Here is a 12,414-nt window from a genome sequence, read left to right as displayed (position 1 = left end):
ACACCTATACATTTTTAAACTGTTTTACTTTGGATTGCTCTAGAAATGCTGAAATTGGGGGGACTTCATTCTCTACTTGGCTGAGAAGCTGAATGAGGGGATGTGAAGGCCGCAGTCCCTTACTTAACAGGGCATTGTGTTGTTTCAGGTATTCTATAATATCTCCTTGCTTTTCGACTACTTCTAGATTGGAACTAGTCCTGAATCCAGTCTCTGAGGTACTATTATGAGCATACACATACATGATTTCTTCTTCAATTATATCAGGTCCTGGCTTGACTTTATTAAATCTTATTTTCACTGTGTAAATAACTAGGCATGTCAGGGAACAAATCAGTTCCAAGGCCAGGACTGCCAGGATGAAGTCAAGATAGAGGGAACCATGATCTGGGAAGGAGTGCTGTCTACACAGGATGATGAGCAGTGCTGCATTACCAGAAGAATGCATCATTAAGGACAGTCTTTTAAGATGCCTTGTGGATCTATAGATGATGATGTATCCTTGTTTTCTCACTCAGCTAGTTGCAATACTGGATATAATGTTCAAGAAGCACGTGGAGGACCCATAAAATCACTTTCCCAAGGGTGACCACAGTCTGAACTTTAAATGGGTTGATGTAGTTTCCTGGGCATTTTTCCTCATTTGGATTAGGATAAGAACAAAGCAAACCTGTTAAAAGTGCTAAAATGACAAATACAACATGTATTAGCAAGAGGAGATTTGCTATGATGATAGTAGGAGGGGCATGCAATCTAGGTCTGAAATAAACATGCAAAGGATGCTGTGACAGAAGCTGAACTTCTAGAAGAGGGTCATCTTCTAAACTATGTAAGATGCAAATGAACCATGTATTAGGTATATGGCCATGGACAAGTTCTTTAACTTCTCAAGGCACCAGGCAACTTTCTAAGACTAAGTTACAGATGATGAACTTATTTGCACCTGTGTGAGAAGGTTCCATAACAGAAGCTCCCAGTGGTGATGAAATCACAAGTCTAGACATCCATCCTCCAGCCTGGTCCCTGCAGCCATCTCCCAGGCTCCAGAGACTGAAGCCCTGTAAGGGTTATGGGATTTAAAGATCTTCCATGCCCCGTTGGACTTGCTGATGTAGCAGGAAGGGGCGGAGCAAGAGGAAGCGGAAGCCAAGCTAGCGTTCCTGCGTTGGCTGGCAGTGGTGGTGACGGTGGCAGCAGCAGAGGCAGTGGCAGCGCGAAGCCCTTTTTGAGTTAGGACTGCTAAGGACTTTCTGCTAAGGACTCCTGCTGAGGACTGCCAGGGGCCGGAGCTGCTGGGAGCGCGCTTCCAGGACGCTGGGTGGTTGCTGTGTGTGGGGAGAGGAGGACCTTTGCCTGAGGTAGCCTGTTCTGTTTTAAAGGCTTGAAAATGTGGGTGCTTTCTACTTTATCTACCTGTGCCAATATCATCACTACTCTGATGGCTTTCACTTTCTGGTTTTGGGACTCAGTCTTTTGGTATCTTAATAAATTTTCTAGTTTATTTCCTCATATGGCAAAAATGACGTATTTTGTAATGGATAATTATATCAGCATATTTGTAATCTCTATAGGCATTGTGAATATGGCATTGCTGATACAAGCCCACACCATGGGGGTGCGCTTTCTCCCTCCACATTCACTTTTGTTCATCAAGGTTCAAAACATTTAAAGTCTATGTTGCTTTCTTTATAACCTTCTTCAATTTATAACCTTATTAAATTATAATATTAATAAATACTAATACTTCAATGTCAACTTGACGTTTAAACAAGAATACAATTGTTTTGTTAAAGCAGTTGGTCTGGTGTGTTAAATCTACACAGAAAAATAAAACCATCAAATGTCCTTGTAACCAAAACACAGCACTTAGGACATCTAAAACTGCGATCTCAGACAAAAATGAATCCAGTAAATTTTCTCAATACATAAGACATACGTGCAATCTGCAAAAAACAATCATAAGTTCCTCTTCACTCTCAGATCTCTGTTATTTAGGTATTTTGAGTGCCAGAGTTTCCTTCAAACTATGACTCAAGAATTTATATAAAAATGCTTTTACTTTTATCACTCTATAGTAGGATATATTTATTTCATAGCAAATTCATTAGTTGTTTAATAGTAATGTAAAAAAGAAATATTGGAATGTTTTCCCATAAATTTAGAATTTATCAAAGGAACCAGACTTATGATAGAGCACATGTAGCTAATAACAAAGACATTTATATAAATAATAATGTAAATAAAGTTACAATAGAATCCTTTCCTGATAAACCTTATCTTTAATTTCCACAAAAATATATACATAGTGTAAAGAGTAGTACTTTTTAAAAATGTTTTTTCCATTTAAAAAAAATTAGTTTACATCATTCATTTCCAGAAGATTTTGAGTTACAAATTTTCTCCCCATTTTCCCCCTACTCACCACCCCAAAACAGTGATCCCACTGAATATCTCCTCCCCCAATCTGCTCTCTCCCATATCTTCCCCCATCTCTCCTCCAACTTTCCAGTAGGACATGGTGGATCTCTATGACCCAGTGACAGTAGTATATCTTGTTTTCCAGTTACATATAAAATAATATTAATAATACTATATATATGTTAAACATTTGACTTTAAACCTTTGAATTCCAGATTCATTCCCTTTCTCCCTTGTCACCCACCCTTACTGGTAAGATAAGAAATTCAATATAGGTTGTACATGTTTAGATATGCAAAATATTTTCATGGTGGATATATTGCAAAAGACTGACTATATTTTCCTCCCTTCTATCGCACCTCCCACTTGTTCTGTTCTCTACTTTGATCCTGTCCCTTTTCAAAAGTGGGTGCTTCCACCTTCCCTTCCCCCCCACCCAGACTGTCCTCCCTTTCATCATCACCCCTCTCATCCCCTTCCCACTACTCTCCTGTATGGTGAGATACCCTATTTAGTGTATATGTCATTCCCTCCCTAAGCCAAATGCAATGAGAATAAGATTGACCCATTCCTTTTGGCCTTCCTGGTCTTCACCTCCACTGGAACCATTTTCTCTTGCCTCTTCTATATGAGATAGTTTACCCCATTCTGTCTCTCCCCATATCCTCTCATTATATTCCTCTCTCACTTCTTAATTTCACCTTTTAAGTATCATCTCTCCCTATTAAATTGGTCCTGTGCTCTCTGTCTATATATATATATATACACCTGTACACATATATACACACATCCATATATGCATTCATATGCTCATATACCCTCCTATAGAGACATATCTATCTATCTATCTATCTATCTATCTATCTATCTATCTATCTATCTATCTATCTATGTATCTATCTATCTCTATCTACATTTCTTTTCCCTTCAACTATTCTCATACTGAAAAAAATTTGATAAGTTAGAATTATAGTTTTTCCATATAGGAATGTAAGTAGTTCAATTTGATAAGTTCCTTATGATTTTTTTCCCTGTTTACCTTCTCATGCTTCTCTTGCTTCTTGTAGTGGGATGTCAAATTTTCTATTCAACTCTGTTTTTTTTTTCATCAAGAATGCTTGAAAGTCCTCTATTCCACTGAATGAACATATTTTCCCCTGAAATGTGATACTCAGTTTTGCTGGGTAGGTGATCCTTGGTTTTAATCCTAGCTCCTTTGACCTCCAGAATCTCATATTCCAAGCCCTTCAATTCCTCAATGTAAATGCTGCCAGATCCTGTGTTATCCTCATTGTGTTTCCACATTATTCAAATTGTTTCTTCCTGGCTGCTTGTAATATTTTATCCTTGATCTGGGAACTCTAGAACTTGACTATCATATTCTTGGAGTTTTCTTTTTGGGATCTTTTTCAGGAGGTGATAAGTGGATACTTTCAACCTCTATTTTGCCCTCTGGTTCTAAAACATCAGGGCAATTTTCCTTGAGAATTTCTTGAAGGATGATTTCTAGGTTCCTTTTTTTGATCATGGCTTTCAGGTAGTCCAATAATTTTTAAACTATCTCTCCTGGATCTATTTTCTAGGTCAGCGGTTTTCCCAATGAGATGTTTCATATTGCCTTCTATTTTTTTTCATTTGTTTGGATCTGTTCAATAGTATCTTGATTTCTCATAAAGCCACTAGCTTCCATTTGCTCCAATTTATTTCTGAAGGAATTATTTTCTTCAGTGAGCTTTTGAGATTCTTTTTCCATCTGGCAAATTTGACTCGTTAAGGCATTTTTCTCCTCATTGGCTTTTTGAGCCTCTTTTGCCATTTGAGTTAGTCTATTTTTAAGGTCTTATTTTCTTCAGTCAGGTTGTTGACTCTTATTATGTAATTTTCTTGCATCTTTCTCATTTCTCTTCCCCATTTTTCCTCAACTTCTCTTATTTGGTTTTCAAAATCCTTCTTAAGCTCCTCTATGCCTGTAAGCAGCTTATTCTGTCTTGGAAGCTTCTAGTGCAGGAGTTCTGACTTCACTGTCTTCCTCCTGTTCCGTGCTTTGATCCTTTTTGTCCCCAAAAAAGGAATCCAGTGTTGGACTACTGTGCTTGCCTTGCTTCCCTCATTTGCTCATTTTCCTTCTCAATTACTTGACTTTGGGGCTTTTTGCCACAGTGGAACTCTGCTAGCTAAGGGGGGAGTTTTGTCCCAGATCGCTGGGGTTTTCTCAGCTGCTGGAGATGTTAGCTGGCTGCCATCTCAGAAGCCTCTACTTGCTCTGGCACACTATAGGACCTCCACCCCAGACAGTGATCCAGATCTAAGCAGGTTAAAGCAAGAGTGATTACTCCTCAGACTGGTGGCTTCATTTCCCTACAATCTGCAGGCCAAGACCTCTGAAGCATCTATGTTGTAGTGGCCTCATATCTGCCAAGCCTCAGCTGCTTCTTGCCTCGGGAGCAAAGGCCGGACCGCACTCCCCAATTCCCAGGTCCCAAAGTCCACAATGCACTTACCTCTCACTTTGTCCTTAGCATCTATGGGTTGATAATTCTGAAATATGCTGGTGATCTGAAGTCCCTCCAGCTGTGGCTGGTCAGGCCCCCTTAAGGCTAAAACCTTGGCATTATGCAGTGCTGGACTAGACTCCCAACATGCTGTGCTGGCTGCTTCTTTTTGGCCTGCCGGGCTGTCTTCAATGTGAGGTCAGATTCTCTGTGTCATTTTGTGGGTTATGTAGCTCCAAAATTTGTTTAAAGTCATTTTTTTACATGAATTGGAGGAAGTGGAATTCTGAGCCCTGAGGAAGTCCTGTTTCTACTATGTCATCTTGACTCTTCCCCCAGGAGTCCTTTTTTGGTAATTTTATGAGGGAATCCATATGAGAATAATATGGATAGATACTCTATGAAAGGATACACATGAAGGTAGTATGTGTAGACAAGCCACATCCATGGTGTAGTAACTGATTTCTCTGATACTACAAAGCCAACAATGCCTGAGTGGTCCCTGTCCCTCACAGGCTTTCTGTTTGGGGAGATCCATCTCTCAATTACTTTTCTGTGTGAATCAGTTCTGTGTTCTAGGTGGTCTCTTAGCTCTTTCAGAAACCAACATCATACGCTGATGGGATAGGAGGTACTGTAGTTAAAAAAAAATTTTCTCCCATACAAAAGAGAGGGAACAGTCCTTTTAGCTGCTTTGTTAATTGCTCTTTCCACCTTCTTCTGTGTCAATTATTGCCCTTAGTTAAGGATTCAAAGTCACCTGCAACTCAGTCCACTACCTACTAGAGGTAGTATGATCAGTAAACCTCTTTTCCCCAAAGAGAAAAACAATTTCCCTCAGTCAGTATTCATAACCAATAGCTATGAAACTTTCATAGGATCATAAGCTGATACATTCATAGTTTTAAGGGACTTTAGTTTCCATCTAGTCCAACTGATGGGGTATAGGCTTTGGAGAACCTCCTTGAACTCTGATTGAATCTTCCCTCTTTATGAGGCATTTGCCTAAGGCCATAAGCCTTTCATTATATCTAGGCCCAAATCGCTTAGCCCTCCATTGTCTGTCATCTCCAGGTAGCCTTCAGCTATTTCCCATCCTTAATCTCATTCCTGTAGTATGACCTCAGTCCCCTCAAGATGCTCCTTAGACTTCTCCCCAAGACCATCCCCAAACTCCTCCTCTAGACCACCCCTAGATCCCTCCCACAATCTTCTGTATATGACACATTTTGCTTCCATGAAGGTGCTGAGATTTCAATCTGGAGAAGACTCATTCTGTGCCAAATTATTCTGGCCTGCTTTTCAATACAAATTTCACATATACTTAGGTTCCTTAAGCATATACTCATTGAGGTGAATGTCTAATAAATTTGTTTTACTTTGGCTGAGAGAAGACTTGAGTCGAATTCATTTGGCAGTACCCAGCATGTTGGTATTTCAGAGTCTTGAGCACCCCTAAACCTTAAACCTCAACACAAACGCTTCGTTGTTATTGTTATAAAAACTGACTCTAAAATAAGCTAAATAACTTTCCAAGGTTTCACAGCTAGTCTATGAGGCAGTATTTGAATTCCCACCTTCCTGATCTCAGCTCTTCTCCCATGCTGCCACATGTCTCTACTTCAGATCCTTCTGCCCTGTCCTCTACCTCTTTAAAAAGTGTTAGTGGGAGGAGAGCTCAAGATGGCGCTCAGGTGTATGTTTCACCATACTTTCCATAAAGTTATGCTGAGCCATTTGGCCCAAAGTCTCTTTAAGATTCATGTGCACTGGAGGAGGATTCTGAGAAGATGGTGGAAAAGGTCAGAAAATTTGAAACTCTAAAGATTTTCCCCTACAAAAGGGTTAAAACAGCAACTTAGGGTGAACAAAGTTTGGGTGGAGATAAATAAGAACTGGTGCATAACAGGGGTCTTCCTGGGATAATCTGAGAAGATCAGAAGAAAAATCCCAGGCCAAGTTTTGGCACCTGTGAAGAGTAAATGCCTCCAGGCTAGGTTCCATTTTAATAGCAAGCAGAAAGCCTCTTAAACAACAAGCTCTAGCCCCGAGGTTACTTGGTTAGTGAGACTGTGGCCAGAGACCTGAACTTTTACCCTAGGGATAGTGAGGGGAGTTGGGGGTCTGTGCCCAAGAGGATGGAGGGAACCTCTGCTGACAAGGAATGCCAGACCCAGCTGTGCTGCAAAGATCAGTGGGGGTGAGAAGGAACTAGCACATGCCAGGTGAGTGCAGAAGCAGGGGGGAAGAAGGACATTGGCTGTGGGCACTTGCAGGAGGTTGGAGGTTTGGCTTTGATTCCAGACTAGAGGGGAGAACTGAAGATCTGGGGCAAGAGTCATCATTTCCCATATCCCAGGGCTAGAGGGGATTACAAAATTTAAGCTATTACCATAAAAAATGCATAGGCAAAAGAAAAAGAATCCAACCATAGAAAGCTATTATGGGAATAGAGATGACCAAGGTTCATCTTCAGAGGAGAATATTGAAGTAAAGAAACCCCCAAAGAGTAATATCAAATGGATACCTTCCCAAAAATTCATAGATGATCTATAACAAGACTTTAAAAATCAAGTGAAAGGAAACATTAAAAATTAAAATAAGAATAATCCAAGAAAATTGAGAAGAGTATGAAAAGAAATTCAACCAATTAGAAATGGAAATCCAGAATCCTAAGGAAGAAAATAACACCCTGAAAATTAGAATTGGGCAAAGTGAAGACAGTGAAATTATAAGAGGTTGAGGTGACTAGGGGGTGTAGTGAGTAGAATGCCAGTCCTGGAGTCAGGAGGACCTGAGTTCAGATCCGGCTTCAGACACTTAACACACACACACACACACACACACACACACACACACACACACACAGCATGTGACCTTGGGCAAGTTACTTAACCCCAATTGCCCTCCAAAAAACAAAAAGAAATTATAAGAGGTCAAGAAATGATTAAACAAAATATGAATAATGAAAAAAATAGAAGAGTGAAATATCTTATAAGAAAAACAGCATATTTGAAGAATAGATCAAGAAGAGAAAATATAGAAATAATTGGACTAACTAAAAGTTACAATCAAAAATAGAATCTGGATCCAATAATACAAGAAATGATTAAAGAAAATTGTCCTAAAGATTAGAACAAATGGGAAAATCTAGTAGAGATAGAAAAAATCAATTGATCACCACTTAAAAGAAATTTTATGAGGAAAACTCAGAGGAATATCATAGTCAAATTCTGAAATCCCCAGCTCAAGGAAGAAATATAAAAAGCATCAAGATTAAAATAATTTAAATATGATGTGCCAAAAATAGAATTACACAAGACGTAGCAGTAGAGACATTGAAGGACTGCAGGTCTTAGAACACAACATATCAAAGAGCAAAAGAACTGGGGCTTGTAATGCCATGCACAGAAGCTTTTCAGAGGACTGCTACTGTGAAAAGCTTTTAAGGTTCTGATTACACAATATAGTGGACACTCTATTCATTCCATAACAAATCAAAGCAAAACATTCACAGAAAATTAAGGTACAGAATTCATAATATTACAACTTTTCACATCACAATAGCTTATCATTAAAATGGCCACATAGTTTTCACCAAAGTGGTCACATAGAACATAGAACAATCATCTCAAAGTACAATAGTAAAAGTCTTCCACTCATGGGGCAAAGTCTTGATTAACTCAATCTGTCAATTACTAAGTATCACACACAAAACCCTCCACCCCTAGGTCACTAGTAAACTACAATTTCATCTTTACTCAGTACCCAGGGAGAGGTCCTTTCATCTTGACTTGGGACCTGTTCTCAGATTCCCTAGATCCCCTTCCATGGTCCCAGATTCTACCTGGATTCACCAGACTATCACCTGGGTTCAATGGCAGACAGCTCCCAGTTCCTTGTCCAGCTCTCTGGGTAGGTCCTGCTTCTCACTGAAGTTCACAGGGTCTGATCCATGTCAGATCCTTCACCATTTCTGCTCCAGGGAATTCAAGGCTCAACCAAGCCACAAACAAACAAAGTCTCAGCATCCCAGTCATGCTTCCTCAGTCACCTGGGCTCCTGGCTCCTGGCTCTGGGCTCAGGGCTCTGGCTCTGGCTCCAGGCTCCAGGCTCCGGGATCCAGGTTCCAGGCTCCAGGCTCTGGGCTCCTGGCTCCTGGCTCTGGGCTCAGGGCTCTGGCTCTGGCTCTGGCTCTGGCTCTGGCTCTGGCTCTGGGCTCCGAGCTCTGGGCTCCAGGTTCTGGGCTCCTATTCAGAAGAAGCTCCATCAGGACAAGTTCTCATGAAATTCTGGCTCAGTTCTCAATTCTCTCTTCTATAGCTGCTCTGCCACCAGATGCTGGTCCCAGGAAATTCTGACTGGGGCTTTTCCTTATATACACACAGCATTAGCTACTTCCTGTTTCAGCCAACACCTTCCTGTTAAGTCAGAAACAGGAGACAGGTGCTCATAGCTTGTTTCCCAAACAGAGGCTTGATAAATTACTAAGTGCTAAGTACCTGCTACATTTGCAGACACAAAGGGATCTTAAATTCAAATTGCATTACCATTACAGGGCTCTGGCCAAAATTATCATACCTTTCAAAGTTAAGTATTATCTTGAATGAAAAAAAATGGTATTTCATAAACTCTCAGACTTTCAAGACTCTATCTAAAAAAAAATCCTGAACTTAATAGAAGATTTGATGTAGAAGAACCAATAGAAATATAAAGTACATAACAACAAAGACTGATTTTAAGGGATACATAAGGACAGACTATTTTTTATATATGTAAAATATGTCTATGATTCTTAATAATTGGGCAGTTCATAAGAAAGACTGGGGCAAGCTTCAGTTTGATATGAATTTTAAAAGTAAAACCATGTAGGACCAGCTTAAACGGTAATTATTTCATACAAATGAGGTACAAGAGGAAGAAATGATACAGAGGAATTAGATGGGGGAGGGTGCTGGTAGTTCTGGTAACCTACTTTCATCAGGAATGGGTTTAAGAGGGAACAATACATAAATATTTAGAAGATCATAAAAGTCTACTAAATTCAGAAGAAAGAAAATGGTAGGGGCATAGGGAAGGAGGAGAAGACAAGGGAGGGATCTTTAGACAGGAAGGTGAGGGAATAGGTAAATGGGGGTATAGAAGAGTGCTTAGATTTGTGGGAATGGGAAGATAGGGAAGGCATCTTTGGAGGGAGGTAGGCAAGTCATAGGAGGGCAAGATAGAGGGTAAAAGTAAAATAGAGGAGGCAGGAGGGATAGGAAACAAGAGATACGCACATAAATAAAGACAACAATCAGGAGAAGAATAGGTTTGGCAAACTATATGTCTATATATGTATGTGTATATGTATATTGTATTTATATATCTATAGCTATGGAGAAACATAGCTAAACTTTATTGTACCCTTCTGGGGAGGTGAGGGAGGGTATGTATATATTTATAGCTATATAGAAACATATCTAAACTTTATTGTGACCTTCTGGGGAGGGGATTGGCAGTGAGGGAAAAAAAAGAACAAAGTAAAAACGTGAATAACAGAAAACAAAAGAAAACTCACAAGGAAGCAAAGATGGACAATTCACAACCCACAGAGTATTATTTATCATATAGACTTTCTTGAAATGAATATTTCTTATCACATATTTTGAATCCTCTCATGTTCTGCTATGCACATGACATGCTTTCTTTTTCCTTTCTAACTTTGTATTTAATTTCAAACATTTAAATTTATTATTTTTTTGTTTCTTTTCTCTATTCTGTATTTTTGTTCTGGCATTTGAGTCTAAATTAAAAATCTGAAAAAGAAAAAAAATGATTTATCTGCAGAAGTAGCATTGTATCTATAGAATTCCCTTTTTAAAACAAGTTTCAAAATATACTCTCAAAGAAAACTTACTTATCATGATATGGCTTGTCCTTAGGGACTTCATACTGGACCCCGGTAATCATCACTATTTCCCTTTCTATGTGTACACATCACCTGGTTCACAATGCACTCAGAAATTTTGTGAGGGATCAAAATTCATTTATTTTACTTTCTTTTCCCAACACCAAGCCAATAACTAACTTGTAAATTTAAAATATGTGTGTGTGTGTGTGTGTGTGTGTGTGTGTGTGTGTGTGTATGGCTGGATGGATGAATGATGGATGAATGGTTGAAGAAAATGAGTATTAAGTATTTTATTCAAACGTCCTCATTTTACAGGTGAGGTCATTATGCCCAGAAGATTTGTATAATGAAGTGATAAGATTTAGAGGCATAATGGATCTCAGAGGCCATCTTGTTCAATACTTTTAAGATGAAAAAGTTTGGACTTGGAAATTGTGACTAGTCTAAGGTAACTAAGGTATTAGATAGATCTAGAACGAATCTCAAGTCTCTTGCTCTTCACTTTATTGTTTTCTATTACATAAATTTCTTCTTAATGTCTTTTTTGATCGTAGATTATAATTTATTTCTATGTGCTCCAAATGTGAGATTTGTCCTTTAATTACATAGTAGATATTCGACTACAGAAAATGCCATATTAACTTGACATTCCCACTTTAAAAGAAATGCTAAACTATGGGCCACTGCTTCTTATTTGAGAAGCAAATTAAATACCTCATAGAGTTGGTTTTATGGGACATTCCTAAAAAAAAATGGGGTCATGCAAAGGGCAATAAACAAATGCATTATGGGGACAAGTAAGATGCCACAACTCAAAAACAACAAATTATACTGAAGAAATGGGATAAAGTAGCTCATTAGAGAGGCACATAACCCAAGAAGAAAGTGTATTATCCATGTCATAAAATTCAGGTAAAACTGAAGACAAATCTATGCTGGTATCGACACAACATCAAAGGCATGAGAGGGAATCCCAAAGCACTTTGCCTGGGCAATGTTTGAAGTTAGACATCGACAAGAATAACAAAAGATGAGAAGATATGAATGACTTGTAATCTACGTGGGGTGGCAGAATAACCATACTTTTGAGTTAAAAATTCACTAAAATATCATTTCTCCACTGAACAAATATTTGTTAAGCATCTACTATGTGCCAGGCACAGTAGTAGAAGTTGAGAATATAAAGACAAATATGAAATAGTCCTTGCTCTCAAGAAGCTTACATTCTCAGACAAATAAATATGCACAATGTATAAATACATTAATTCCTTAGGCATAGTAACTAAAGGGATCTGGATAAGCTTCTCTCTTCCATTCTTTTTCAACTATCAGCCCTAAGACCTTCAGTGCCTCATATTGTAATAGTCTCTTAACATGTCTTTGATACCTTCCTATCACAAATATGATTGCCCTATTAATCTTCCTGATGTTTGATATTAATGTCACTTTAAAATTTATAGAGTACTTTACATGTTATTTCATTTGTTAAAAAATTTTTCATCCATACTTCCTTACTGCTAATAGAGAAGACATGTAACTCAACCTGACAATAAAAATCCTTTACAATCTGTTTCCAACCTATCTTGCTATTTTTTATTGTCTCTCACTTAT

This window comes from Petaurus breviceps, unplaced genomic scaffold (genome assembly GCF_028583685.1).
Source record: "Petaurus breviceps papuanus isolate PSGF00001 unplaced genomic scaffold, PetGlider_PUasm1.0 38, whole genome shotgun sequence".
Lineage (NCBI taxonomy): Eukaryota > Metazoa > Chordata > Mammalia > Diprotodontia > Petauridae > Petaurus > Petaurus breviceps.
Note: the sequence above shows the minus strand (reverse complement) of the source record.